This window comes from Pseudophryne corroboree, chromosome 6 (genome assembly GCF_028390025.1).
Source record: "Pseudophryne corroboree isolate aPseCor3 chromosome 6, aPseCor3.hap2, whole genome shotgun sequence".
Classification (NCBI taxonomy): domain Eukaryota; kingdom Metazoa; phylum Chordata; class Amphibia; order Anura; family Myobatrachidae; genus Pseudophryne; species Pseudophryne corroboree.
In genome coordinates, this window is record NC_086449.1 from 650,310,684 (window position 1) to 650,336,008 (window position 25,325).

Below are 25,325 nucleotides of genomic sequence, written 5' to 3' on the forward strand. Positions count from 1 at the left end.
TCATCCTAATTGTTACGAGTATACTACTATCTCTTTATCAACCAGTGTACAGTGCGGTAGTTCACGGCTGTGGCTACCTCTGTGTCGGCACACGGCAGGCAGTCCGTCCGACCAGAATTGTATTATTTATTATTATATACCTACCACCTAACCGTGGTTTTTTTTTCATTCTTTATACCGTCATAGTGTCATCCTAATTGTTACGAGTATACTACTATCTCTTTATCAACCAGTGTACAGTGCGGTAGTTCACGGCTGTGGCTACCTCTGTGTCGGCACACGGCAGGCAGTCCGTCCGACCAGAATTGTATTATTTATTATTATATACCTACCACCTAACCGTGGTTTTTTTTTCATTCTTTATACCGTCATAGAGTCATCCTAATTGTTACGAGTATACTACTATCTCTTTATCAACCAGTGTACAGTGCGGTAGTTCACGGCTGTGGCTACCTCTGTGTCGGCAGTCGGCAGGCAGTCCGTCCATCCATAATTGTATTATTATTATAATATATACCACCTAACCGTGTTTTTTTTTTCATTCTTTATACCGTCATAGTGTCATACTAGTTGTTACGAGTATACTACTATCTCTTTATCAACCAGTGTACAGTGCGGTAGTTCACGGCTGTGGCTACCTCTGTGTCGGCAGTCGGCAGGCAGTCCGTCCATCCATAATTGTATTATTATTATAATATATACCACCTAACTGTGGTTTTTTTTGCATTCTTTATACCGTCGTCATAGTGTCATACTAGTTGTTACGAGTATACTACTATCTCTTTATCAACCAGTGTACAGTGCGGTAGTTCACGGCTGTGGCTACCTCTGTGTCGGCAGTCGGCAGGCAGTCCATCCATCCATAATTGTATTATTATTATAATATATACCACCTAACCGTGGTTTTTTTTTCATTCTTTATACCGTCGTCATAGTGTCATACTAGTTGTTACGAGTATACTAATATCTCTTTATCAACCAGTGTACAGTGCGGTAGTTCACGGCTGTGGCTACCTCTGTGTCGGCAGTCGGCAGGCAGTCCGTCCATCCATAATTGTATTATTATTATAATATATACCACCTAACCGTGGTTTTTTTTTCATTCTTTATACCGTCGTCATAGTGTCATACTAGTTGTTACGAGTATACTACTATCTCTTTATCAACCAGTGTACAGTGCGGTAGTTCACGGCTGTGGCTACCTCTGTGTCGGCAGTCGGCAGGCAGTCCGTCCATCCATAATTGTATTATTATTATAATATATACCACCTAACCGTGGTTTTTTTTTCATTCTTTATACCGTCGTCATAGTGTCATACTAGTTGTTACGAGTATACTACTATCTCTTTATCAACCAGTGTACAGTGCGGTAGTTCACGGCTGTGGCTACCTCTGTGTCGGCAGTCGGCAGGCAGTCCGTCCATCCATAATTGTATTATTATTATAATATATACCACCTAACCGTGGTTTTTTTTTCATTCTTTATACCGTCGTCATAGTGTCATACTAGTTGTTACGAGTATACTACTATCTCTTTATCAACCAGTGTACAGTGCGGTAGTTCACGGCTGTGGCTACCTCTGTGTCGGCAGTCGGCAGGCAGTCCGTCCATCCATAATTGTATTATTATTATAATATATACCACCTAACCGTGGTTTTTTTATACCACCTAACCGTGGCAGTCCGTCCATAATTGTATACTAGTATCCAATCCATCCATCTCCATTGTTTACCTGAGGTGCCTTTTAGTTCTGCCTATAAAATATGGAGAACAAAAAAGTTGAGGTTCCAAAATTAGGGAAAGATCAAGATCCACTTCCACCTCGTGCTGAAGCTGCTGCCACTAGTCATGGCCGAGACGATGAAATGCCAGCAACGTCGTCTGCCAAGGCCGATGCCCAATGTCATAGTACAGAGCATGTCAAATCCAAAACACCAAATATCAGAAAAAAAAGGACTCCAAAACCTAAAATAAAATTGTCGGAGGAGAAGCGTAAACTTGCCAATATGCCATTTACCACACGGAGTGGCAAGGAACGGCTGAGGCCCTGGCCTATGTTCATGGCTAGTGGTTCAGCTTCACATGAGGATGGAAGCACTCAGCCTCTCGCTAGAAAACTGAAAAGACTCAAGCTGGCAAAAGCACCGCAAAGAACTGTGCGTTCTTTGAAATCCCAAATCCACAAGGAGAGTCCAATTGTGTCGTTTGCGATGCCTGACCTTCCCAAAACTGGACGTGAAGAGCATGCGCCTTCCACTATTTGCATGCCCCCTGCAAGTGCTGGAAGGAGCACCCGCAGTCCAGTTCCTGATAGTCAGATTGAAGATGTCAGTGTTGAAGTACACCAGGATGAGGAGGATATGGGTGTTGCTGGCGCTGGGGAGGAAATTGACCAGGAGGATTCTGATGGTGAGGTGGTTTGTTTAAGTCAGGCACCCGGGGAGACACCTGTTGTCCGTGGGAGGAATATGGCCGTTGACATGCCAGGTGAAAATACCAAAAAAATCAGCTCTTCGGTGTGGAGGTATTTCACCAGAAATGCGGACAACAGGTGTCAAGCCGTGTGTTCCCTTTGTCAAGCTGTAATAAGTAGGGGTAAGGACGTTAACCACCTCGGAACATCCTCCCTTATACGTCACCTGCAGCGCATTCATAATAAGTCAGTGACAAGTTCAAAAACTTTGGGTGACAGCGGAAGCAGTCCACTGACCAGTAAATCCCTTCCTCTTGTAACCAAGCTCACGCAAACCACCCCACCAACTCCCTCAGTGTCAATTTCCTCCTTCCCCAGGAATGCCAATAGTCCTGCAGGCCATGTCACTGGCAAGTCTGACGAGTCCTCTCCTGCCTGGGATTCCTCCGATGCATCCTTGCGTGTAACGCCTACTGCTGCTGGCGCTGCTGTTGTTGCCGCTGGGAGTCGATGGTCATCCCAGAGGGGAAGTCGTAAGCCCACTTGTACTACTTCCAGTAAGCAATTGACTGTTCAACAGTCCTTTGCGAGGAAGATGAAATATCACAGCAGTCATCCTACTGCAAAGCGGATAACTGAGTCCTTGACAACTATGTTGGTGTTAGACGTGCGTCCGGTATCCGCCGTTAGTTCACAGGGAACTAGACAATTTATTGAGGCAGTGTGCCCCCGTTACCAAATACCATCTAGGTTCCACTTCTCTAGGCAGGCGATACCGAGAATGTACACGGACGTCAGAAAAAGACTCACCAGTGTCCTAAAAAATGCAGTTGTACCCAATGTCCACTTAACCACGGACATGTGGACAAGTGGAGCAGGGCAGGGTCAGGACTATATGACTGTGACAGCCCACTGGGTAGATGTATGGACTCCCGCCGCAAGAACAGCAGCGGCGGCACCAGTAGCAGCATCTCGCAAACGCCAACTCTTTCCTAGGCAGGCTACGCTTTGTATCACCGCTTTCCAGAATACGCACACAGCTGAAAACCTCTTACGGCAACTGAGGAAGATCATCGCGGAATGGCTTACCCCAATTGGACTCTCCTGTGGATTTGTGGCATCGGACAACGCCAGCAATATTGTGTGTGCATTAAATATGGGCAAATTCCAGCACGTCCCATGTTTTGCACATACCTTGAATTTGGTGGTGCAGAATTTTTTAAAAAACGACAGGGGCGTGCAAGAGATGCTGTCGGTGGCCAGAAAAATTGCGGGACACTTTCGGCGTACAGGCACCACGTACAGAAGACTGGAGCACCACCAAAAACTACTGAACCTGCCCTGCCATCATCTGAAGCAAGAAGTGGTAACGAGGTGGAATTCAACCCTCTATATGCTTCAGAGGTTGGAGGAGCAGCAAAAGGCCATTCAAGCCTATACAATTGAGCACGATATAGGAGATGGAATGCACCTGTCTCAAGTGCAGTGGAGAATGATTTCAACGTTGTGCAAGGTTCTGATGCCCTTTGAACTTGCCACACGTGAAGTCAGTTCAGACACTGCCAGCCTGAGTCAGGTCATTCCCCTCATCAGGCTTTTGCAGAAGAAGCTGGAGGCATTGAAGAAGGAGCTAACACGGAGCGATTCCGCTAGGCATGTGGGACTTGTGGATGCAGCCCTTAATTCGCTTAACAAGGATTCACGGGTGGTCAATCTGTTGAAATCAGAGCACTACATTTTGGCCACCGTGCTCGATCCTAGATTTAAAGCCTACCTTGGATCTCTCTTTCCGGCAGACACAGGTCTGCTGGGGTTGAAAGACCTGCTGGTGACAAAATTGTCAAGTCAAGCGGAACGCGACCTGTCAACATCTCCTCCTTCACATTCTCCCGCAACTGGGGGTGCGAGGAAAAGGCTCAGAATTCCGAGCCCACCCGCTGGCGGTGATGCAGGGCAGTCTGGAGCGACTGCTGATGCTGACATCTGGTCCGGACTGAAGGACCTGACAACGATTACGGACATGTCGTCTACTGTCACTGCATATGATTCTCTCAACATTGATAGAATGGTGGAGGATTATATGAGTGACCGCATCCAAGTAGGCACGTCACACAGTCCGTACTTATACTGGCAGGAAAAAGAGGCAATTTGGAGGCCCTTGCACAAACTGGCTTTATTCTACCTAAGTTGCCCTCCCACAAGTGTGTACTCCGAAAGAGTGTTTAGTGCCGCCGCTCACCTTGTCAGCAATCGGCGTACGAGGTTACATCCAGAAAATGTGGAGAAGATGATGTTCATTAAAATGAATTATAATCAATTCCTCCGCGGAGACATTGACCAGCAGCAATTGCCTCCACAAAGTACACAGGGAGCTGAGATGGTGGATTCCAGTGGGGACGAATTGATAATCTGTGAGGAGGGGGATGTACACGGTGATATATCGGAGGGTGAAGATGAGGTGGACATCTTGCCTCTGTAGAGCCAGTTTGTGCAAGGAGAGATTAATTGCTTCTTTTTTGGGGGGGGTCCAAACCAACCCGTCATATCAGTCACAGTCGTGTGGCAGACCCTGTCACTGAAATGATGGGTTGGTTAAAGTGTGCATGTCCTGTTTTGTTTATACAACATAAGGGTGGGTGGGAGGGCCCAAGGATAATTCCATCTTGCACCTCTTTTTTCTTTTCTTTTTCTTTGCATCATGTGCTGATTGGGGAGGGTTTTTTGGAAGGGACATCCTGCGTGACACTGCAGTGCCACTCCTAGATGGGCCCGGTGTTTGTGTCGGCCACTAGGGTCGCTAATCTTACTCACACAGCTACCTCATTGCGCCTCTTTTTTTCTTTGCGTCATGTGCTGTTTGGGGAGGGTTTTTTGGAAGGGACATCCTGCGTGACACTGCAGTGCCACTCCTAGATGTGCCCGGTGTTTGTGTCGGCCACTAGGGTCGCTAATCTTACTCACACAGTCAGCTACCTCATTGCGCCTCTTTTTTTCTTTGCGTCATGTGCTGTTTGGGGAGGGTTTTTTGGAAGGGCCATCCTGCGTGACACTGCAGTGCCACTCCTAGATGGGCCCGGTGTTTGTGTCGGCCACTAGGGTCGCTTATCTTACTCACACAGCGACCTCGGTGCAAATTTTAGGACTAAAAATAATATTGTGAGGTGTGATGTGTTCAGAATAGGCTGAAAATGAGTGTAAATTATGTTTTTTGAGGTTAATAATACTTTGGGATCAAAATTACCCCCAAATTCTATGATTTAAGCTGTTTTTTAGGGTTTTTTTAAAAAAACACCCGAATCCAAAACACACCCGAATCCGACAAAAAAAATTCGGTGAGGTTTTGCCAAAACGCGGTCGAACCCAAAACACGGCCGCGGAACCGAACCCAAAACCAAAACACAAAACCCGAAAAATTTCCGGCGCTCATCTCTAAAAATCAGCCATTAATATATGCAAATAATCTGGTATATAATGATCTCTGAGATTGTGTATAATGTTATTTTTCCTGATGGATATCTGCAGCAAGCATTGATACTAGTAATATTTTATTGAATGTCATGCAAGAATAGTCTTAGTTTGTCCGCACCAAAGTTGAAGCTCCAGAGCAAACACTCGGCCTCAGGGACGGACTGGGGGCCAAAATTGGCCCTGGCATGTGCCAAAGGTGCATGCACGCACATGCCAGGGGTGTGCCCACTGTGAACGGGGGTGCGCAGGCACAAAAGACGTGGGCGAGTCAGGAGTGTGTGAACTCACACACACAGGGGTGTGCCGCGAGTCAGAGGGCGTGGATTCGTGTCTCGCCTCCATTTCTATGGAGACGGGAGGGGAGGCGGGGGAGACCAGAGAGCCGGAGGCTGCGCGCGGCCTTCCCGACTCTCTGTGTGACAGGACCAGAAGTGCCAGATGCCAAAAGTGCCAGATGGGCAGTCCGGCCCTGTCCCGCTCCCTTACTTGTAGTCAGTAGTCATCCTCTACCTATATGACCTCCATATGATACTGAGAAAATCACAGTGGGCGGCATATAATACAAAGAACATCAGTGACTGCTGTGACAGAAAACATTAGTGACTGCCATACAATACAGACAGCATCAGTAACCACCATATAATAGAGAATGCATCAGGTCCGTCATATAATACAGAGAGCATTAGTAATTGTTTTAAATGCAGAGATCAGCTGTACCCACCATATAATACAGAAACTGTCAGTGATCGCAATATGATAGAGAGAGCATCAGTGACTACAATATAATACAGAGAGTATCACTGACTTCCGTGTAATGAAGAGAACATCACAGATGGTACCATATAATACAGAGAGCATTAGTGACTAACATATGATACAGAGAGCATCAATGTCTACCATACAGTATAAAGCAGAAAGCAGTAATGACCCTAGAGGTGTGCAGCGGGCATTTATCGTGTTTTGTGTTTTGGTTTTGGATTTAGGTCCGCGGTCGTGTTTTGGATTTGGACGCGTTTTGGCAAAACCACCCTTTCGGGTTTTGGATTCGGGTGATTTTTTAAAAAACCTCAAAAACAGCTAAAATCATAGAATTTGGGGGTAATTTTGATCCTATAGTATTATTAACCTCAATAACCATAATTTCCACTCATTTCCAGTCTATTCTTAACACCTCACACCTCTCAATATTATTTTTAGTCCTAAAATTTGCACAGAGGTCGCTGGATAACTAAGCTAAGCGACCCAAGTGGTCGGCACAAACATCTGGCCCATCTAGGAGTGGCATTGCAGTGTCAGACAGGATGGCACTTAAAAAAATAGTCCCCAAACAGCACATGATGCAAAGATAAATAAAAAAAGAGGTGCAAAATGGAATTGTCCTTGGGCCCTCCCACCCACCCTTATGTTGTATAAACAGGACATGCACACTTTAACAAACCAATCATTTCGGCGACAGGTTCTGCCACACGACTGTGGCTGAAATCTTCTCCACATTTTCTGGAAGTAACCTTCTACGCCGATCGCTGACAAGGTGACCAGCTGAACTAAACACTCTTTCGGAGTACACACTGGAGGGGGGGCAAATTAGGTAAAATAAAGTCAGTTTGTGCAAGGACCTCCAAATTGCCTCTTTTTCCTGCCAGTATACGTACGGACTGTCTGACATGCCTACTTGGATGCTGTCACTCATATAATCCTCCACCATTCTTTCAATGGTGACAGAATCATATGCAGTGACAGTAGACATGTCAGTAATCATTGGCAGGTCCTTCAGTCCGGACCAGATGTCAGCACTCGCTCCTGACTGCCCTGCATCACCGCCAGCAGGTGGTTTTGGAAATTTTATCCTTTTCCTGGCAGCTTCAGCGGCGGTATAAAATGAAGGAGGAGCTGTTGGCTGGTCACGTTCCGATTGACTTGACAATAGTCTCAGCAGCAGGTCTTTAAACATCTGCAGACTTGTGTCTGCCAGAAAGAGATACAATGTAGGCTTTAAACCTAGGATCGAGCACAGTGGCCAAAATGTAGTGCTCTGATTTCTACATATTGACCACCCGTCAATCCTCATTAAGCGAATGAAGGGCTCCATCCACAAGTCCCACATGCCTAGCGAAATCGCTCCATCTTAGCTCCTCCTTCAGTCTCTCCAGCTGCTTCTGCAAAAGCCGGATGAGGGGAATGACCTGGCTGGCAGTGTCTGAACTGACTTCAGGTGTGGCAAGTTCAAACGGTTGGAGAACCTTGCACAACATGGAAATCATTCTCCACTGCGCTTGAGTCAGGTGCATTCCCCCTCCTTTGCCTATATCATAGGCAGATGTATAGGGTTGAATGGCCTTTTGCTGCTCCTCCATCCTCTGAAGCATATAGAGGGTTGAATTTCACCTCGTTACCACCTCTTGCTTCAGCTGATGGCAGGGCATGTTCATGAGTGTTTGCTGGCACTCCAGTCTTCGGCATGCGGTGGCTAAATGCCGAAAGTGGCCCGCAATTTTTCGGGCCACCGATAGCATCTCCCGCACGGCCCTGACGGTTTTTTTTTAATTATGCACCACCAAATTAATTGTATGTGCAAAACATGGGACGTGCTGGAATTTGCCCACATGTACTGCACGCACAATATTGGTGGCGTTGTCCGATATCACAAATCCCCAGGAGACTCCAATTGGGGTAAGCCATTCTGCAATGATGTTCCTCAGTTTCTGTAAGAGGTTGTCAGCTGTGTGCCTCTTATGGAATACGGTGATACAAAGCGTAGCCTGCCTAGGAACGAGTTGGCGGTTGCGAGATGCTGCTACTGGTGCCACCACTGTTGTTGCTGCAGGAGGCAATACATCTACCCAGAGGCCTGTCACAGTCATATAGTCCTTAGTCTGCCCTGCTCCACTTGTCCACATGTCCTTGGTTAAGTGGACAGTGGGTACAACTGCATTTTTTAGGACACTGAGAGCACTTTTTCTGACGTCTGTGTACATTCTCGGTATCGCCTGCCTAGAGAAGTGGAACCTAGAAGGGATTTGGTACCGGGGACACACTACCTCAAGCAATTCTTGAAGTCCCGGTGAACTAACGGTGGATACCGGACGCACATCTAACACCAACATAGTTGTCAAGGCCTGAGTTATCCGCTTTGCAATAGGATGACTGCTGTGATATTTCATCTTCCTCACAAAGGACTGTTGGACAGTCAATTGCTTACTGGAAGTAGTACAAGTGGTCTTCCGACTTCCCCTCTGGGATGATGATTGACTCCCAGCAGCAACAACAGCAGTAGGCGTTCCACTCAAGGATCCATCGGAGGAATCCCAGTTAGTAGAGGACTCATCAGACTTGCCAGTGACATGGCCTGCAGGACTATTGGCATTCCTGTCTAAGGAGGAAACTGACACTGAGGGAGTTGGTGGTGTGGTTTGCAGGAGCTTGGGTACAAGAGGAAGAAGGGATTTAGTTGCTAGTGGACTGCTTTTGCTGTTACCCAAAGTTTTTGAACTTGTCAATGACTTCTGATGAATGCGTTCAAGGTGACGTATAAGGGAGGATGTTCCTAGGTGGTTAACTTCCAATCCTTACCCCTACTTATTACAGCTTGACAAAGGCAACACATGGCTTGACACCTGTTGTCGCATTTCTGTTGAAATAATTCCACACCGAAGATGTGATTTTTTTTGTATTTTGACCAGGCATGTCAATGGCCTTATTCATCCCACGGGCAACAACTGTATCCCCGGGTGCCTGATTTAAACAAACCACATCACCATCAGAATCCTCTTTGTCAACTTCCTCCTCAGCGCCAGCAACACCCATATCCTCATCCTAGTGTACTTCAACAGTGACATCTTCAATTTGAATATCAGGAACTGGACTGTGGGTGCTCCTTCCAGCACTTGCAGGGGGCATGCAAATGGTGGAAGGAGCCACCTCTTCCCGTCCAGTTTTAGGAAGGTCAGGCATCGCAACCAACACAATGGGATTTGTGATTTAGAACGCACAGTTCTTTGCTGTGCTTTTGCCAGCTTAACTTTTTTCATTTTTATAGCGGGAGGATGAGTGCTTCCATCGTCATGTGAAGCTGAACCACTAGTCATGAGGAACATAGGAGAGGGCCTTAGCCATTCCTTGCCACTCCGTGTCGTAAATGGCATATTGGCAAGTTTACGCTTCTCCTCAGACGATTTTAATTTAGATTTTTGGGTCATTTTACTGAACTTTTGCTTTTTGGATTTTACATGCTCTCTACTATGACATTGGGCATCGGCCTTGGCAGACGATATTGATGGCATTTCATCATCTCTGCCATGACTAGTGGCAGCAGCTTCAGCACTAGGTGGAAGTGGATCTTGATCTTTCCCTATTTTACCCTCCACATTTTTGTTCTCCATTTTTTAATGTTTGGAATTATATGCCAGTAATATATCTGAAATTAGACGACAGTAATGTCTGGAATAAGATACCACTAGATAGATACCAGATACCACTGTGACTGGAATGATGATGACCTATGCACAGTGACAGGACACTACCACAGCACCCTACAGCAGCAAGATGCAGCACAAGAGAGGCACTGTACTAGTATTAGTAATGTAGTATTACTGAGCACCACAAGACAATGAGCAGTGATACTGAGCACTGATGATACTACTGAGCACTGATACTGAGCAGCACGATGCAGCACAGGACACTGTACTAGTATTAGTAATGTAGTATTACTGAGCACCACAAGACAATGAGCAGTGATACTGAGCACTGATGATACTACTGAGCACTGATACTGAGCAGCACGATGCAGCACAGGACACTGTACTAGTATTAGTAATGTAGTATTACTGAGCACCACAAGACAATGAGCAGTGATACTGAGCACTGATGATACTACTGAGCACTGATACTGAGCACTGATGATACTACTGAGAACTGACACTGAGCAGCATGATTAGCACAAGACACTGTACTAGTATTAGTAATGTAGTATTACTGAGCACCACAAGACAATGATCAGTGATACTGAGCACTGATGATACTACTGTGCAATGATACTGAACACTGATGATACTACTGAGAACTGACACTGAGCATCACGATTAGCACAAGACACTGTACTAGTATTAGTAATGTAGTATTACTGAGCACCACAAGACAATGAGCAGTGATACTGACCACTGAAGATACTACTGAGCACTGATACTGAGCAGCACAAGACACTGTACTAGTATTAGTGAGCAGCACAAAAGCACTCTGGAATTGTCACCCCCCAGATACCACTGTGACTGGAATGATGATGACCGATGCACAGTCACAGGACACTACTACCACAGCACCCTACAGCAGCAAGATGCAGCACAAGAGAGGCACTGTACTAGTATTACTGAGATGCAATAAGCACTGATACTGAGCACTGATATTGAGAACTGACATTAAGAGGACGTAGCCACATCCTCTCTGTACCCTCTACAATGCCCGAGTGAAAATTGCGGTGACGCTCTGCTCTTTATATGGAATCCGAATCTCGCAAGAATCCGACAGCGGGACGATGACGTTTTGCCTCGTTCTGGTTTTCCGAGTCATGTGGGAATAACCGAGCCGGGCTCGGACCGTGGAGTTCGGGGAGGTTCGGTTCTCAGCAAACCGAACCCGCTCATCTCTAATGACCACCAGGTAATACACAGAGAATCAGTGATCACCATATTATGCAGACAGCATCATTGACCACCATACAATACAGAGAACAATATGGTGACTGCCATGTAATACAGAGAGCATCAGTGACTACTATCCAATGCAGAGAACATTAGTGATTGCCATGTAATATAGAGAACATCATATAATATAGAGAACGTAACAGTATCCACCATATAATGAAGGCAACATCACATCAACCACCATATACCAGTGACTGCCATATAATGTAGAGAGCATCAGTGACTGATGCTGTCTACATTATAACAACATAGAACAACATGGTGACTGCCATATAATGTAAAGAGCATCAGTGACTGCCATATAATGCACAGATCTTCAGTGATCATCATATAATACCGTGAGAATCAGTAGTACATCATATAATACAGAGAGCATCAGTGACTGCCATACATGCAGAGAGCATCAATGACTAGCATAATCTGCATTTGCTTCATGTAACTTACTGGTGCTCAGATGTGCAGGGTCTCTTGAGGTCACATCCTCAGCCTGGCAGCATGTTCCATGATTGCCTGCAATGTGCAGAGACTCTCCCCAGTGTGTACCCTGCTTGCCATAGAGCATGTACCCCAATGTATTCCCACCATCTCCAGAGTATGGGTGCTGCCATGACACCTGTAGTCAGCTGACTTGGTGCTATCCACTCCTGAGCACTGGAGTGCTCACATGACTTGATTCTCCAATCCCTGCTATCCCGGGGGTATATATCGAGAATTCCTGCTCAGTATCATTGCCTTGAACAATGCGTCACATCCTGTGAATAAGTGTCTCCTGGCTCCAGTTTCCTGTCTCCTGAGACTCCCTCGTGTTAATCCTTCCGTGGAACTACAGGCACCAGCCATCCAGATTGTCTTCAGCTTCAGCTACACTCTGATCCTACAATCACTTGCAGTAAGAGACTCTCTCCAGATGCTGCATATCATTCTCACCTGTTTGTTATTACTCTGCATCAGCACTGTGCTATTCAACCTGCACTAAAGCATCCAGCTTAAAGTTCAGTTGTCTCCTGCAATAACCTAACCAGGTTGTGTTGTAAGCAAGCATTGCCTATTGACTGTGTAGCTCTGTGGCAAGTTCCTATCAGTTTCCAGGCCGATCATCTGCATTACCAATTGCCTATACAATTCCTGTTTCAAGTTACCATCGGTTTCCAGGCCGATCATCGATATTGCCAAGTATCTGTGTAAAGCTCCGTTTCAAGTCATCATCGGCTTCCAGGCCGACCATCGTTTATTCTAAGTTGTCAGCATCGGTTCCCAGGCTGATAATCATCTGTTCCTGTTCACCATCGATTCCCAGGCCTATAGTCATCTGTTCCTGTTCCTCATCGGTTCCCAGGCCGATCGTCATTTGCTCCAAGTCTCCATCAGTTCCCAGACCGATCATCGGTAACTCCAAGTCACTATCGGTTCTCAGACCAGTCATCGGTTGCTCCCAGTTGACATCAGTACCCAGACCGAACTATCTCTAAGTGACTGTTTATTTCAGACTCTGTCAACTTCCATGCTGAATCCTACGTTTATGTTTACATTGCTCCAGTTACTTATATTTCCTGTGTGTACTCAATAAATACCATTTGTGCACATGCGCAGCAACTTACTTCAGCCTCCTCGTTTCCTCCATCGCACCACCACTGTCCCACTAGTGACCCCTCCAGGAACAGATACAGACCTGACAGCATATAATACAAAGACAATCAGGACTAACTTAATAATACACAGAAAATCAGTGGTTGCCATTTAATACAGAAAACATATGTGACAACAATGTAAAACAGTATCAGTGACCACTATATAATACAGAGAGCATCAGTAACTGCCATAAATGTAGCGAGAATCAGTGGCTGCCATATAATACAGAGAGCATCATCATGGACTGCTACATAATACAGAGGGCATCAGTTTCTATCATATTATACTAACAGCATCATTGACCACCATACGAAACAGAGAGCATCTCTCACCACCATATGGTCCACCATATACTGTAAAACAGAGAGAATCAGTGTCTGCCATATAACATAGAAACTATCAGTGAATGACATAGAATACAGAGACTACTTTTGATTGCCTTACAATATCATTCCCTCAATAAATAACCCCTTCTCAAAATCATTAACTGCTCCAACATCATGATAATAACCTGAAGGCACTATAATTAATAATATCCATCCTTTTACAATAATTATTGTCATAATCCCATTACTAAGTAATCCCAACATCATCAAATAATGACATTTATGTAAATGATACTCCTCAGTCTCATGAAAAACTTTGAAACCAATTAAAACGTTAACTCCTTACCCTCATATTCTTATTATTACCATTTTACAAAGGCAATGCTAAACTTATGTGTTAGGAGACTCTAACCAGTATTTTCATATGGTATTGTTTACAGTTTTAAAAGAGGCAAATAAAGAAAAATGTCAGATGTTATCCTAGAAGCCTGCGAAAGAGCAAAAGGGTGTATCTCCAGGCACCATATACAATTTAGGTAAGAGATATGGAATGTCGCTCTATCCTTCTGGCTCTTTTCTTTTGGGGTCTGTTACAAGTAAGGTATGTGTGGGTGCAGAGCATCTGCCAAATCCCCAGAGCCGGCCATAGGCATAGGCAAACTAGGCAATTGCCTAGGGCATTTGATATGCCTAGGGTCATCAGCAGCTTCTGCTGATTAAAATGATATGCGGCATGCCTATATTCTGTATGTAGCATTTCATATGCAGTTACAGCCACAGTCTCACACAGTATATAGGCATGCTGCATATCATTTTAATCAGCAGAAGCTGCTTGTGCATCCTAGCCACATAGCAATGCAAATAACATGCATTTTCATTAAAAAAAGGTGCCTGACGTTAGCATTGAGGCAAGATTTATGAGGACACATCTGTATCCAAGCAGAGGCAGAGGTCACAGTGTTAGTAGCAGTGTGAGTGTTGTGTGCATGTGAGTGGGCTGGTTGTGCAGTAGTGTTCAGAATATGTGTAAGGAGCATTATGTGTGTCATGTAAAAATGCATTAATAATGTGCAACATATGTGTAAGGGGCACTATGTGTGTCATTATGTGTATAAGGGCATTAATAATGTGCGGCATATGTGTAACAGGGTACTACTGTATGTGTGTCATTATGTGTAAAGGGGCACTAATAATGTGCAGCAAATGTGTAGGTGGCACTATGTGTGTCATTATGTGTATAAGGGCATTAATAATGTGCGGCATATGTGTAAGGGACATTATGTGTAAAAGGGCATTCATAAAGGTTGTCATAATGTGTAAGGCGCATTATGTTTATAAGGACACTAATAAGGTGTCTCATATGTGTAAGGGGCATTACTGTGTGGAATTATGTGTATAAATGCATTACTAATATGTGGCATTATGTGTATAAGGTGCTCTACTATGTGGCGTTGCGTATAGAAAGGGCACTACTGTGTCGACTAATGTGAATAAAGAGCAATAGGGTGTGGTGTAATGTGAATAACGAGCAATTCAGTGTGATGTAATGTGAATAAGGGGCTCTACTGTGAGGAGTAATGTTTATAAGGTAAAGTGATACTACTGTGGGATGTAATATGAATTATGGACACTATCACATGATCAAATGTGAATAAAGTTGCAGTACTGTGTGGCGTAATTGGAATTGGGGTTACTATTGTGTGGCCATGCCCCTTGCCAGCAAAAACACACCCCTTTTTGGGCTGTGCGCCAAATGTGCGAACTGTTCCTATTTAAACATAGGGGGTACAAACACCAAAATAAGGACTGCTATGGGTGAGGGGTGATGGTGCTGGGAAAGAGGTGCAAGGTCAGAGGCAGACCCAGCGGTGGTGCTAGGGAGCTACAGCTAAAATCTTGCCTCGGACATCATATTGGTTAGGACCAGCTCTGCAAATCCCCACCTGCTTCCTGGGTCCCTTTAAGTGACAGTAGTTTTGCACATCTCTGTCTGTACTAGCAGAAATAGAATATATGTATCTATATATATCTATATATATATCTATATATATATATACATACAGTATAAGCATAAAGTTAAGTATGAAGCTCTTATTGAAATGTAGTGAATCAATAGTCTACACCTTCTACTCACATTTACATATTCAAGATTAAAATATATTCAAAGGCAATCTGTCTCCTAATCCTATTCATTGCAGGGTGTTGTTGGATATCTTAGCAATTTATATTTGACTCAAACAGCAACTTCCAAGCTTAATGTGATTATTTCATCTTATTTGGATTTCAATTTCATTGCGCGGTGTGACAAAGAACATAATTATCTACTGCTATATAAGTAACTATCATATCAGCTAATTGCAGAGTTTTCATCTCCATTAACTCAACATGTTACTTAACTTAATCTCAAGTATTCATCCTATGATAAAATGTGAAGCCTGTCTCGAAAAACAAGTCAAAGGTAGAAGAGCTATTATAGGAAACTGTGCTGGACAGAACCAGTAGATTTTTAAGTTTCAAGCACCAAACCTTTTTTTTTTTTGCACAAAAATAAGATATAAAAAAAAAGCTTGTTGGATTCTACACTAAATCAGAGGTTCTCAAATGTGGTCCTCAAGCCACCCCAACGGTCCAGGTTTTAAGTATATCCATGCTTGGCCACAGGTAACTTTATTAGTATAGTACCTCAGTCAATTTGATTTAACCATCTGTGGTGAGCCATGGATATATTTAAAACCTGGGCCGTTGGGTTGCCTTGAAATCCGCATTTGAGAACCTCTGTACTAAATGTTAACACTTATATATACCAAGCAAATTATGTTTCTTTCAAGCATGCAAAGTAAGCAAAACTTTAAAAATATATATTAAAATATTAAATATATATTTACATTGAGGCCAATATGCCACTGGCAGTAATGTTATGCTTTGTTACCACTTGTATAAAGCATAAGTGAGTACTTTGGCAATACTGCGTTGTCACCTTGCACTTATCACTGCTCATCACTTCTTTATCCCTTCTCCAGTTTAAAACATCTGCCCCATTGTTAGTACCTCAGTTATTTTGATTTAACTATCTGTGCTTAAGGATGGAAATCACTATAACATGGACTGTCAGTGTGCCTAGAGGACACTAGAGGTTGGGAATCACTGTCATACCCACTCACTCAGTATGTAATACTCATCATCCAAGGAGTCGAAGTTTTCTTAATCCCTAATATGTTTCAATACTCTAGGTCAATTTGTCTAATTTTACAGAATGCATTTGAAATCACAACATGCATTCAGATACAGTTTTCTGTGTGATTCTCAGTGTTCCATATAGTACAGTACTTCATCTTTTAGCATATTAAAAAATACTATGTATACGGTGTGTAGACCTATACAAGTTTCCCATACACAAAGATAGATTGATTTTTTATTCAAGATAAAATATTATTTTACTGTACAGATATGGTTTACATTGAAAAATCAGTGTTGATCTGTGAAAAATAAACATAATTGTGTTTTTAATTAGAAGTTTGTTTCTTGTGCGCTGTGACAGTCTTGTATCTCTTGTTGTTTACCTGCTTAAACAAACTGTTTAAGAATACAAGCGAATAACATCAAATGCTACTTGCCTTCTTTACTTTTCTCGTAATGTACTTTTAATATGGGATTTATTTATTTTTTTATATAGTTTTCTTCACTTTGTACTTTTTAAGATTTTACATCAGATTTTTACTGGGTCCTTGTAAAACATTTGCCTGTAAGTTGTTTTTTTTCTAATGGGTCAACATGTATTTTGGGTTTTGTGGTGCTTCTTGTTAGGGTCTCCTGCCCTGTGCTGCCACGTCGTCATGGCAACCGGGAGACAAGTACTAGCGGAGTAACCTGAGCGCAGCTGATACTCCGGTTCGGGTCTTTTGCTGTGCAGTGGTTATAGGCTCTGTGCACGGCAGGGGATCCGGTGCTGGTTTTTGTGCTCACAGTCTGTGAGGTCTGAGTGGGGCGTGGACAGCACCTGCTTTATAAGGCCTCTTTCCAGGTTAAGCAGATGCTGCTGAATCTTTGTTGGTTAGTCAGTTCCTGAAAGTTAGCCAGTACTGTGTAGCTTTGTATTTGTTTGTTGCTTACTGCAAATAGGCCTGGGGATTTGGTATTACACTCTGCCAATCCAGACCTAGCAGTAAGACTGGAGTCAGTCGTTTAGCTTGCTGGGGTTCTGTTACTACTCTGTGAACTTAGCAAGTTTGCGGCTGTATTCTAAGACTTGCCTGTCTAATCCTGTCTCACTGTGCTAGGTGTCAGGGGTCAGTTTAGTGGCAGTAAACTGAACCTGTGCACTGCAAGTGAGAATTAGGATTGTGGAGACTCTCCTTGTGTCTATCATTCCATCTCTGACCAAGGAGTTTACTGCCACACCCGTTGGTAACCCTTTAGGGTTTTGCTGTTGCCCTTAGCAACAGCATTTCGGGTTCTCTATGTATTAAAACACAACATCTTGCTTTTCCCATCTGAGCATTTCTAATACAAGGGAGATACCCAGTTCCTTAGCCTCTGGGCTTCTCTGTTCACTTTGTGTGTATTTTGTTACCCTATCACCTTCTGTGTCCATTATGTCATATTCCCCAGTCTGTCTGTGAGTCCCCAGTCTGTCTGTGAGTTTGTTGTGCATAACAGTTCTGACACCAGTACTTTCCTGCAGGCACTGGTGTACATAACATATTCAGCAGCCTAATACTCCTGTTGAAATTTTGTGGGAATATGGAGCATACCCCTCAAAATACGTTGCAACAGGTGGTCGATCAGGTGCAGGTCCTGACTCGACAATTTAATGATCTGTCCATTAAAATGCACACCTCCCAGGCTGCTGGCGGAGCTCCCGCAGCAGCAGCACCTGCAGGGGTTAAGGAGCCGAAAGTAAATCTCCCGGATCGTTTTTCTGGAGATCGCTCGCAGTTCTTTTGTTTCAAGGAGAGCTGCAAGCTATACTTCCGGCTTAGGCCTCAGTCTTCTGGGTCGGAGATTCAGCGGGTGGGCATAGTGATTTCCTTGCTACAAGGAGACCCACAGGTCTGGGCATATGGGTTGCAGCCTGACTGTCCGTCGCTTAAAAGTGTTGATGCTTTTTTTACGGCACTGGGCATGTTGTATGATGACCCTGACAAGACGGCCTCAGCCGAGGCTCAGATTTCGATCCTTAAGCAAGGGCGAAGGCCAGTTGAGGTTTACTGTACGGAGTTTCGGAGGTTGGCCCATGATACCCAGTGGAATGACCCAGCCCTGAGACACCAGTACCGAAGAGGTCTTTCTAACCAGATAAAGGACCAACTGGTACAATATCCCTTGCCTGATAGCTTGGATCAGCTCATGCAGTTATCCATCCGGGTGGATAGACGGCTGAGAGAGCATAGGCTTGAAAGGGAGACTGAGATTTCCTTCCTTCCCAAGGGAACCTCAGACTCTGAGGAATTTTCCGAGGAGCCTATGCAGATTGGGGCTACCCGCCTCTCCTCGCGTGAGAAGACGCGGAGGAGACAGCAGGGGTTGTGTTTGTACTGTGGGAATAAAGGTCATGTGGTAGTATCATGCCCAGAAAAGCCGGAAAACTTCAGGGCCTGAGGGTGATGGGAAATATCCTGTCAGGCCAGAAGTCAGAATTTCCCAAGAAGACTTTTATTATTCCGGTGACCTTGAAGATCCTCGGTCAAACTGTCAAGACTGAGGCCTTTGTGGACAGTGGGGCCGACGGGGTTTTTATGGACCGCCAATTCGCCCTGAAACACTCTGTTCCCTTAGTACCCTTGGCATCGGAAATTGAGATTTGTGGGTTAAACGGGGAACCATTATCCCAAGGTAAAATTACCTCTTGCACTAGCCAGATTTCTTTGTTTATTGGAGCCACACACTCTGAAAAATTGTCCTTTTATGTGACTGTCTGTACTTTTGCCCCATTGGTGTTGGGGTTACCCTGGTTAAGGGCCCACAATCCTCAATTTGACTGGGTCTCTGGGGAGATTCTTAGTTGGGGTACTGATTGTTTCAGGAGTTGCTTGAGCCTTCCAGTCAGGCTCTCGCAGCTAAGTTTGCCAGGATTGCCAGGGTGTTATGCAGATTTTGCGGACGTGTTCTCCAAAAAAGTTGCAGAGGTACTACCTCCCCATCGCCCCTATGACTGTGCCATTGATTTGTTGCCAAATGCTAAGCTTCCCAAGAGCAGGTTGTACTCCCTGTCACGTCCTGAGACTCAGGCTATGGCAGAGTACATTCAGGAGAACTTGGCTAAGGAGTTTATCAGACCTTCACAGTCTCCAGTTGGGTCGGGGTTCTTCTTCATGGGTAAAAAGGACGGTTCGTTGTGACCCTGCATCGACTTCAGGGAATTGAACCGTATCACGATTAAAAACTCATACCCACTGCCTCTCATTTCGGTCTTGTTTGACCAGCTTCGTACTGCCACCATTTTTTCTAAGATTGACCTACGCGGTGCGTACAATCTAATCCGAATAAGAGAGGGGGATGAATGGAAGACTGCCTTTAATACCCACTCAGGGCATTATGAATATTTGGTGATGCCTTTTGGGCTCTGTAATGCCCCGGCAGTCTTCCAGGATTTCATGAATGATGTGCTCAGGGAATATTTGGATAGATTCTTAGTTGTATACTTAGATGACATCCTAATCTTCTCCCATTCCCTGGAGGAACATCGGAAGCATGTACGCTTAGTCCTCCAGAAACTCAGAGACCACCGGCTTGGGGCGAAGCTGGAGAAGTGCGAATTTGAAGTTCAGCAAATCGCATTTCTAGGATATATTATCTCCCCAGAAGGTTTCCAAATGGAGGGTTCCAAGGTACAGGCAGTCCTGGATTGGGTGCAACCCACTAGTTTGAAGGCGCTTCAGCGTTTCCTGGATTTTGCGAATTTTTATAGACGATTTATCGCTGGATTTTCGTCTATAGTGGCGCCCTTGGTGGCACTCACTAAGAAAGGGGCGGATGTTGCTCACTGGTCTTGTGAGGCTAAAGCGGCTTTTGCCCGTCTCAAAAGGGCATTTGTTTCGGCCAAGGTGCTGCGACACCCAGATCCAGAGCGTCCTTTTGTGGTGGAGGTGGATGCCTCTGAGATGGGTATTGGGGCAGTGCTTTCTCAGATGGGAGTGTCTGATAATCGCCTTCATCCCTGTGCTTACTTTTCCCGTAAATTTTCGCCTGCCGAGATGAATTATGACGTGGGTAACCGGGAATTGTTGGCTATTAAGGATGCACTCGAGGAGTGGAGACACTGGCTTGAGGGGGCTATGTTTGTGGTCTCAATTCTCACTGACCATAAGAATCTGGCATATTTAGAGTCAGCGAAGCGCCTCAATGCCAGGCAGGCACGATGGGCTTTGTTTTTTGCTCGCTTTAATTTTTTGATAACATATCGCCCTGGGTCAAAAAACATCAAGGCTGATGCGCTCTCGCGGAGTTTTGCTCCAATCCAGGAGACCACCGAGGAGCCGTTGCCCATTGTTTCCCCATCATGTATTAAAGTGGGCATTACCCAGGACCTCTTATCATTAGTCCTTAGAGCACAGGAGCAGGCTCCTCCAGACCTTCCGGTAGGTCTTTTGTTTGTGCCTCCTAGGTTAAGACAGCGAGTGTTCCTGGAATTCCATGCCAAGAAGTCGGCAGGTCACCCGGGTATTGCCAGAACTCGGGAGTTGCTATCTAGGGCGGTGTGGTGGCCCTCGGTGGCTAAGGATGTGGATCAGTGGGTTCGGGCATGTGACATCTGTGCCCGAAATAAGACTCCTAGAGGGGTTCCTGTTGGCCCATTACATCCACTCTCTATCCCATCTAAGCCATGGACCCACATTTCAATGGATTTTGTGGTGGACTTGCCCAAATCCTCGGGGATGACAGCCATCTGGGTTGTCGTTGACAGGTTTTCGAAGATGGCGCACTTCGTTCCACTGGTTGGGCTGCCATCGGCCAGACGCCTGTCTGAATTATTTATGCTGCATGTTGTGCATCTCCACGGGTTGCCACTTGATGTGGTCTCTGACCGCGGATCCCAGTTTGTGGCCAAATTCTGGAGGGCATTTTGTTCCGATCTCCAGATTTCTGTCAGCTTGTCGTCAGGCTACATCCGCAGTCTAATGGGCAGACTGAAAGGGTGAACCAGTCCTTGGAGCAGTTCCTCAGGTGTTATGTCTCCAAGTGTCAGACTGACTGGGTTGCTCATCTGTCCATGGCGGAGTTTGCCTATAACAACGCGGCTCACTCTGCTACAGGGATCTCTCCCTTCCTTTGTGTGTATGGGCATCATCCTAAGGCCAATTCTTTTGACCCCCTGGACTCCACGCCTGGTGGTTCCTCTGTGGTTTCGGTCCTTAGAGGTATTTGGCGGAAAGTGAAGAAAGCCCTTGTGTCTGTGTCATTAGTGACCAAAAGGGTTTTTGATAAGCGGAAAAGACCCTGCAGCTTCAAATTAGGAGACTTCGTCTGGTTGTCTACCAAGAATTTGAAGTTGAGACAGCCATCTCATAAGTTAGGCCCCCGGTTCATCGGCCCTTATAAGATCACCAGGGTTATCAATCCGGTGGCATTTCAGTTAGATCTGCCCCGTTCTTTGGGTATCAATAAAACATTTCATTGTTCCCTTTTAAAACGGGCGATTAGGAATCCTTCTTCCAGTGGAAGACCTTCCCCTCTTCTGATACGTGGCCAGAGGGAGTTTGTTGTTGAAAGGATTCTTGACTCCAAGGTGGTTCGGGGTCGGCTGTCATTTTTGGTGCACTGGAAGGGGTATGGCCCGGAGGAGCGGTCGTGGGTGCGCAGTTGTGATCTTCATGCCCCCAGACTGATACGCTCTTTCTTCTCGCAGTTCCCCGATAAACCCGGTGGTAGGGGTTCTTTGACCCCTCGTCAGAGGGGGGGTACTGTTAGGGTCTCCTGCCCTGTGCTGCCACGTCGTCATGGCAACCGGGAGACAAGTACTAGCGGAGTAACCTGAGCGCAGCTGATACTCCGGTTCGGGTCTTTTGCTGTGCAGTGGCTATAGGCTCTGTGCACGGCAGGGGATCCGGTGCTGGTTTTTGTGCTCACAGTCTGTGAGGTCTGAGTGGGGCGTGGACAGCACCTGCTTTATAAGGCCTCTTTCCAGGTTAAGCAGATGCTGCTGAATCTTTGTTGGTTAGTCAGTTCCTGAAAGTTAGCCAGTACTGTGTAGCTTTGTATTTGTTTGTTGCTTACTGCAAATAGGCCTGGGGATTTGGTATTACACTCTGCCAATCCAGACCTAGCAGTAAGACTGGAGTCAGTCGTTTAGCTTGCTGGGGTTCTGTTACTACTCTGTGAACTTAGCAAGTTTGCGGCTGTATTCTAAGACTTGCCTGTCTAATCCTGTCTCACTGTGCTAGGTGTCAGGGGTCAGTTTAGTGGCAGTAAACTGAACCTGTGCACTGCAAGTGAGAATTAGGATTGTGGAGACTCTCCTTGTGTCTATCATTCCATCTCTGACCAAGGAGTTTACTGCCACACCCGTTGGTAACCCTTTAGGGTTTTGCTGTTGCCCTTAGCAACAGCATTTCGGGTTCTCTATGTATTAAAACACAACATCTTGCTTTTCCCATCTGAGCATTTCTAATACAAGGGAGATACCCAGTTCCTTAGCCTCTGGGCTTCTCTGTTCACTTTGTGTGTATTTTGTTACCCTATCACCTTCTGTGTACGTTATGTCATATTCCCCAGTCTGTCTGTGAGTCCATTTGTTGTGCATAACAGTTCTGACACCAGTACTTTCCTGCAGGCACTGGTGTACATAACACTTCTGTCATAGCTTCCAACAGTTATCTGGGCTAAATTAATCATTAATCTGGTCCATGCAAGCCATGCCCACAATACTCCCCAAAGATGCCCACATCCAGCCAGCCATGTCACCTTTACAAAGAAACACTGATCATTTCCAAGCCCAACTCATTTAGCCGCCAGGAAATCAGGATATTCAATTCAAACTATTGGATTTCAAGTTGTAAGACATACAGTGGGGATGGGCCAGATAGATGGTAATGTATACTTTAAACAGGGGTTTATTTGCTAGGGAGCAGTAAAAGGAGAAACTCTTTTGGGGGGATAACTTATAAATATTTATCACAACATAACATTTATTGATACATATAAAAAAATAGAGCTATATGTCAAAGGTATACATCTACATATAAGACCAGAACAATAAGCGCACACCCAGGGTTCCATGTACTAAAAATACAGTTATCACAGAGAAAAAGCCACCCCAGCTTTGGGGTCTATTTACTAAGCATAAGATGGAGATAAAGTGGACGGAGATAAAGTACCAGCCTAACTATAATTTTTCAAACCTAGCCTGTGACATGGCAGTTAGAAGGTGATTGGCTGGTCACTTATCTCCGTCCACTGTATCACCCTCCAAAGCTTAGTAAATAGACCAATTAGTCTGTTATTGGTGCAAAGCAGGAGTCGGCTACCATGAATTGTGAATTGTTCCTAACACTAACCCCACCTAGAAGAGAGAATGAGAAGTTGCCCCCCTGGTGACTGCACTCGCTATATACTCACCTTTCTCCCGAGTCCAGTCCTGTGCAGCTGTAGCAGACAGAATATTTTTTAAACAAACTTTATTGGCAACAGGCTAAAGCAACAGAGGGCAGAATTCACTTCATGCTTCCTCAGTGAGGAGAAACAGTCATCAGCAGCTACAGGTGATGAAGCCGGTGCTGGAGAAGACACCCGACAGTAAGTGACCTCTCACCATAGTAACAGCTGATGTACACTTTGCACAAGCAGGCTGTAGACAGAAAAGATCCCTTTAGTGCATATTGAAAAGCAATACAGTACGTTAACGGATTTTTTCTCCCCTTTTTCATTTAGCCCTGTTATCTCCGCATAGTACATGGACCCTTGTCCCTTGTGGCTGATAATGTAGTGTTACTGTATGTTTGCAATTCCCCAACAAAGTAATTAACAGTAGGTTGCACTATACCTCTTATAATTTTAGACACTTACAAACAAATTGAAGAGGCGAGTGGGTGAAGGTGTTACAGTATGTAACAATTTTCTAAAAAAATGCATTTTTTTAATATATGAAGGTGTTATGACCTAGAGATCATAGTAACAATGTTATTTTATATTGGTAGTCTATATACTGATATCATTTGTGGACAGAAGTGCGTTGTCCAAATCTTAAGTTCTAATAATTTATCTTTAACTGTAAATATGTCATTTTCTTGTAAACATAACAGAACACCTTCATTCACTCACCTTTTCAATTATAGAGTAACCTGAATAATTCTCAAAGAGATGGACACAAGACTTGAGGGAAACAATTTGGGAAATAATCCAAGCAAAAATGCATAGATCATTAATGACTCATGAAGTACAAAATTATACATTGATAATAAAATTATTATTCTTGAATGAAGAATTGTTGTATGACCCTGCTAAATTTAAACTTGAAAGATCAGGAAAAGTTGTGAAACATTATGGATGGTATAGGGCATAGGTTCTCAAACTCGGTCCTCATTACCCCACACAGTGCATGTTTTGCAGGTAACCCAGCAAGTGCACAGGTGTATTAATTACTCACTGACACATTTTAAAAGGCCCACAGGTGGAGCTTATTATTTCACTTGTGATTCTGTGATGAGACCTGCAAAACATGCACTGTGTGGGGTCCTGAGGACCGAGTTTGAGAACCTGTGGTATAGGGTCTTTGTGACATCCCTGCTGCATGAGTACCCTGCTTTGGCAGGTTAGTACTAACCAATTGGGACAGCAGTTCTCATGCTCTGACCAAT